General features: G+C 35.9%; 1 pseudogene; it reads left to right on the top strand.

The window, feature by feature from the left end:
* Positions 1–4,643: 4,643 nt before the first annotated feature.
* LOC148690839 (uncharacterized) lies at positions 4,644–6,492 on the top strand (annotated as a pseudogene).
* Positions 6,493–7,126: the final 634 nt, after the last annotated feature.

Raw genomic sequence — 7,126 nt, 5'->3', positions numbered from 1 at the left:
TTAAAACTACATTCTTGAATAGAAATCTTGAGGAAGAGATCCACATGAAGCAACCAGAGGGTTTCATTCAAGAAGAAAGAAAAAATTTGGTCTGTAAACTTAACAAGTCTGTTTATGGATTGAAACAAGCCTCGTGACAATGGTATTTGAAGTTTGATGAGGTTGTTTCATTACATGGTTTCAAAGAAAGCCCTAGTGATGAGTGTGTTTACATGAAAATGAATGGAAACTGTTTTATTTTTCTCATTCTTTACGTAGATGATATATTACTAGCATGCAATAATGCATCATTGCTGAGTGACATCAAGAAATTTATGTCCAAACGCTTTGAGATGAAGGATATGGGAGAGGCAGCTTTTATTCTTGGTATTCAGATCACAAGAAGTCGAAGTAGAAGACTTCTTGGTTTATCACAGTGAGCATATATTGAAAAGGTACTTAAAAGGTTCAAGAATGGATGTGATGTTCCCATGACAAAGGGAGAAAAGCTCAGTAAGGATAAGTGCCCTAAGACTGAGTTTAAGAAGAAAAAAATGGCTAGCAAGCCTTATGATTCTCTCGTTGGGAGTCAATTATGCACATGTATATACCAGACTTGATATTGCATATATATTTTTTGGTCAAAAATGAAGCTTCATTAATGAAAGGAAGATACAATTTGTGCTAGAAAGGTCTACACCTAAACAGAGCACAAAGCTCTACATAACAAAGCAAACATAAGATAGAGGACAAGCCCAAACAAGGAGAGCTACAACTCCAGTTACAAAGAGAGGCCCACACTGATTTAGGCCCGTAGGCTACAAAAGAAACAATAAATAGTAAAACCCTTAAATCCCGAAGCCAAAAACAGATCACCACCGCCATATCCGCCATTACCTCTGCGAAGAAGGACATTGCACCAAACAGAAAAATGCACCCGAACCAAAACCAAGATCTGAGAGTATTGCACAAAATCAATCCACCAAGAGCCAAATCCACCATAACCACACCTGCAAGGAAAGTCACCAAACGTAACAAGGGAAGGGGGAGGACAAAGAGGGTGTGTAAAACACCCTTGTTTCGACGTGAATCGTTTCACACTTCGCTCATTTTTTCCAGTAAGCCGGATCGATAGTGGGCTGTGCGAGTTAGGTCTTGATTAAAGATAGAGCCCAATACTCGTATATCTAATCATGGTTTAAAGTCGAGAAAGATGAAGGGCAACAGGAGGAAGGTAAGAGACCAGGGTGTGATAAGGATGTATGAGGGGGATGACGGTGAACGACCGATGATTGAGGGGAGGGAAAAAAACTAACACCAAAGCTCAGATAGATGAGACAAAGCTAAAAAAAAAACATAAAAAAAAAAAAGACAGGGAATGGAAGAGATGGGGTCAATGCTTTCGACTCATGGTTTTGTGGCTCACTTCTGTGCCAAGTCTGTGATTACTTATTTCATGTAAGTGAGGATCTTGTTCAGTGGTTATAAGAACTCATGAACACTTATGTAAGTTCATAGTCTCTGATAGTTCTAAATGAGTAGTCTTTACTTGACAGAAGTATGCAAGAAGCTTATTAGGTTAAATCATGCTTACTGATTCATTAAAGTTCTTTCTTGAATTAACTAATTGACCTAGTTGGAGAATGTTGGATGTTAGACTTTAATCCAATGTCTAATAGGTCAATATACTTAATAAGGATTCATATGGAATGTAAGTATGATTAGGGTTTAGTCATAAACTATAACTTGGACTCCAAGTAAAGGTATATAACCTGGTTATAATTAGAGAATAAGGGCTCTTGATATTATCTTATTTGGATTGAGATTTGGTAGATTATATCCTTGTACAATAAGAGATCCCAGTGTATGATTATGGGAATGTACGTTAGGGTTGTAGTAGTATAAATACCAAGGGAAGGTCCCTGCATACACCACCGATACACATACTTAGAGAACTCCCCATAAATTTGAGTAATACAATGGTGGTAAGTGTGCAAAAGATGGACCTTTGAAATTTATAGTGTTCGAGAATGAGCTTGTTACAACTGCAATGCTTGATGTGTTAAGGAAGATGTCGTCTCAAGGTTAGTTCAATGATGTTTTATTATACATGAACGTATTAGGTTTAACATTTTTTACTCCAACAATGTTTGCTTGATTCCAAATTTCCAATTGATTTCTTTTGTGTGATTTCTTTTATCTTTTTTTATATTGCACATTTGGGTTTTTTTATTGTAGTATCATCCACAACTTCGTATAGGAAACAATTATGAAGAGATGGTTCAAATTAAAAAAACAGTAAGGTTGATAGCTTTATATTGTAAAATATTACTCTTATCACTTGGATTAAGGTGTAACTTTATATTGTGGTATATGTTTATGCTAAATATATACTATGAACAATGCTTGGATACTTAAAGATAAATAGGAACTCCTACTCAAAACTCTTTGTGTTCCACTTACAAAGCTTTGTGCTTATGATCATAATCATTTATATTATGAATCACTTAATAAAGATTACCTCTGCAAAAAATGAATTAAAACTAAGGTCGTTTAGTCCATTTATTTTAGCAAATACATAGATGGTTCGTAATGTTTTTACCAATTTTATTCGTCTATTTCCATACAGTTCGATAACAAACGACCTTAGTATTAATTGATTTTTTAGGCGATCATTATAGAGTGATATATAAAATAAACGATTCTAATTATAAACACGATGTTTTATAAATCGACTTAAACACTTTTGAGTATGAACTCCTACTTATCCTTTGAGTAGCCGAGTATTATTCAAGTACAATATTATTTGTTAAATATTAGTAAATATCTCATCTTCCTACAGTTTGTGTGCTCTGAGTTCTTACATTTTCTACATACATAGACATACAGGCAGTGGCGAAGCCACGTGAGAGTGAGAAGTGGCGGCCGTTACTCCCCTCATCGGAAAAACAAGACTGGAGCACTGGTTTTGCCCCTTCCTTCTCCGGAAAATCCACTGGTTCTGCTGTTGCCCTTCATCCCGGTCTGTTTGGATCTGCTTTGCTTGCAGCAGAGCTTTCATTTTTTTTTTTAAACAACCAGGCCAAAACGACGTCGTTTTGGTCCTGGTAAAAAAAATTTAAAAAAAACCTGAAACGACACCCTTTCGATAAGTTGGATATATATATATATATATATATATATATATAAGGGGATCGCGTGTCCCCCATTCCATTCATCTCTCAACCTCACATGTCCCTCATTCCGTTTTCAACCCCCAATTAGAACAACAAAAGATGCAGCCTTGCTCCCCAATTCGAAGCAGAAAATGGAACGGAAATCCCAGTCACCACCCACCCACCGCTTGGCCCTTAGGTAGCCACTCTCCACTCCAGCCGCCAGTTTCCAACCATCAAAGCCACTCTTTAGGTAAAATTTTTAATACCTAAATTTATAAACCCTAACCCTAATTAATTATTTAAAACAAATTTTGTTTAATTGGTATAAAATCATATGGTAATGCACTCAATGCACTGATATGATTATTGGTTATTGATATGATTCTATGATTATTGATATGAAATTATTTTTTAGGGTAAAAATTAAAATTTGAATTCTCAATTATTTGAATTATTACATAATGTATACAATTATTCATATGATTAGTTGAATTGAATTTTTATTTATCGAATAATTTATATGCTTATTGGTATTGATCAATTGAATTGTTGGTTGGATTAGTTAGTATGCATATTATAGTATAGTCTACTCTAGGATTAAGAGTCTAAGAATTTTTTTTTTCTTTCCATTTTACAGTTACGTAATGGAACGATACTATAAAAAACAATGCTTAAATCCTCCTTCAAACATTTTGGGTAGTTATTTTCCTTCAAATATTCCGAGTAGTCCTCATCCTCCTCCTTCAAATATTCCAAGAAGTCCTCCTTCGAATATTCCGAGTAGGTCACAACAAAGTGAGGCCAATGAGTTGAATGAGATATTGTAACATCCCACATCGCCCAGGGGAGTGATCCTTAAATGTATATTCCCATCCTAACCTAGCACGAGGCCTTTTGGAAGCTCACTGGCTTCGGGTTTCGTAGGAACTTCGAAGTTAAGCGAGAAGCGCGTGAGAGCATTCCCAGGATGGGTGACCCACTGGGAACTTTTCGTGTGAGTTCCCAGAAATAAAACCGTGAGGGCGTGGTCGGGGCCCAAAGCGGACAATATCGTGCTACGGTGGTGGAGCGGGCCCGGGAAGTGATCCGTCCCGGGCTAGGATGTGACAGATATTGGCTAATCTTCTTGCAGACCCTGCACATAGACGTCGAATGCTTAATTATCCACCTAATTATCGTGAAACAATTCGTAGATACTATCTCCAAAATGATCCTTGTCAACCTAGAGACCACATCATGCCAAGAAAAGTTAGTAACAAACGATGTTTTATCATTGGTTGGTTTGATAAGTTTAAGTGGTTGGAGTATAGTATATCAAAAGATGCTGCATTTTTTTGTTATTGCTATATTTTCAAATGTGATTTCGATCAAGTGGGTAGCATTGGAAGTGATGTCTTCACTGAGAAAGGGTTTACAAATTGGAAGAAAGGACCCAAAAATCTTCGAGTCCATGAGGGGGGTGTTGGAAGTTTTCATAATAAAGTTGTACAACAGGCTAGAGATTTGATGACACAAAAACAACACATTGAAACATTTGTGATTAAGCAAACCGATGAAGCTCACAATAATTATCATACTTTATTGAGTGCCTCACTTGAGTGCACAAGATGGTTGTTGGGACAATGTTTGCCTTTTCGTGGCCATGATGAATCGTTGAAGTGAAGCAATAGGGGTAATTATTTGGAGCTTATGCAATTTCTTTCCAAGCATAATGAACAAGTTAGGAAGATTGTATTTGAGAATGCTCCCAAGAATCTTAAGCATACTTCTTCCGATATTCAAAAAGATCTTGTTTGTACTTGTGCCATTGAAACTATAGATGCAATCACTAAAGATATGGAAGGTGCCTTTTTTTTCTCTTTTAGTTGATGGAGCACGTGATTCTTCAACTAAAGAGCAAATGGCAGTGGTATTGCGTTATGTGAACAAAAAACGAGAAAGAATTGAAAAGTTTTTGGGTGTTCAACATGTTTCCTCTACAACTAGTAGCTCGCTTGAAAAGGCCATTGAGAGATTGTTTGCTACAACAAATTTGAGTATGTCCAAGTTACGAGGACAAGGCTATGATGGAGCTAGTAATATGAGAGGTGAGTTAAATGGTCTTAAAACATAGATTTTGAACAAATACCCTCAAGCATTTTATATGCATTGTTTTACACACTAACTCTAACTAGCTCTTGTATTTGTGGCAAAGGAAAATAAAGATGTTGCCAATTTCTTCATCAATGCTAGTAGCTTGGTGAATCTTATTGGATCATCATGTAAGCATCGTGATGCATTTAGAAAGAAACAACAAGAACAAATTCAGAAAGCTCTTGATCTTGGTAATCTTGAAACGGGTAAAGGGTTAAATCAAGAAGGTAGTTTCATGCGTCCATGTGATACATGGTGGAACTCACATTATGGTACTACAGTTAGTATTATTGTTATGTTTGAAGCCGTGGTGGAGGTGGTTGAGTGGATTAAAAGTGATCGCAACTAAGAAAATCTCAGTGAAGCAACTAGGTTATTCAAAGACATACAAACTTTTGATTTTGCATTTCACCTTTTCTTGATGAGATTTATATTGGTAATTACAAATGAGTTATCACAAGCATTGCAAAAGAAAGATCAAGATATTATGAATGCGATGGTGTTAGTGGAAGTATGCAAGCAAAGACTACAATCCTTGAATGATGATGACTTTGTGGACTTGTTTCATGATGTAGAAAAGTTTTGTGAGGAGCATGATATTATCATTCCTAACATGGAGGATTTCCATTTTGTACCTGGAAAATTAAGGCGTAAAGCTCCAAAAATCACAAACTTCCATTACTATCGTGTGGACCTCTATTCAACTAAAGGAATTAAATGAGCGCTTCAATGAGGTAAACACCAAGTTGCTTCTTTGTATGACATGTTTGAGTCCGGTTAATAATTTTGCATCTTTTGATGAAGCAAAAATTGTTCGTTTAGCCCAACTTTATCCTCAAGATTTTGATCGTATGGATCTCATGAATCTTCCAATTCAACTTAATAATTACATTCATGATATGAAGATGCATAGTGAGTTTTCATCATTGAGAGGAATTAGTGATCTTGCAAAAGAGTTAGTGAAGACTAGGAGGTGTGAAGGCTATATGTTAGTGTACAAGCTTCTTACATTGGCTTTGGTGTTACCGGCTGCAACCGCTTCGGTGGAAAGAGTTTTTCTGCTATGAAGATTATGAAAACACCATTGAGTAACAAAATAGGAGATCAATAGTTGAGTGATAGCATGATTGTTTACATTGAGAGAGATGTATTTGCTTGTATTTATAATGAGCCTATTCTGCGACATTTTCATGACATGAAACCTCGCCGGCAACAATTGTAATTTGTTTGTATTGATTAATTATGGAAGACATTACTATATAAAAAGATTTAGTTGTTGCCGTTTTTCTTTAACCTTGCACTCTTTTAACTTCGCCCCTCCTCTCGAGAAATCCTAGCTTCACCACTGCATACAAGGACACAAAAGAATTTGGTACGTGGTTTACAATTTACAAGATTGTTATAACATATTGTGTGATCTGACTATTGGTGTGGTACTTTGACGTGATGGGAAACATGAATATTATAGGTCATGGTAAAATACACCTTACAAAAGCCTAGAGAAGATATTCTAATTAAAAGTCAAAAACACCAAAGAACAACACAATGTAAAATGAAAATTATAGAAATATTAAGAGGATTATCTTAAAATGAAACTCTTGATCAAGAACTATTTTGGGAAAAAAAATATTGAGTCGCGCATCGTATGTTCATGTCGAATGTGGAAAACGTGTGGAAAGACTAATATTAATAAAAAATTTACGGCTAAAAATTAAAATTAGGTCATTGATCGGTTTATTGAACCAGGAGCATCGCATGTTCTCCCAAAAGGTCCAAAACCAATATATTGAGGACATAGCAATCACGTGTTTGGATAATGCTACGCAGCGGCAGACATGACAGAAATCAAAAACATC

Source organism: Pyrus communis, chromosome 15 (genome assembly GCF_041283825.1).
Source record: "Pyrus communis isolate YQ-2024b chromosome 15, ASM4128382v1, whole genome shotgun sequence".
Taxonomy (NCBI): domain Eukaryota; kingdom Viridiplantae; phylum Streptophyta; class Magnoliopsida; order Rosales; family Rosaceae; genus Pyrus; species Pyrus communis.
Note: the sequence above shows the minus strand (reverse complement) of the source record. Positions and strands in the feature narration are given on the sequence as shown.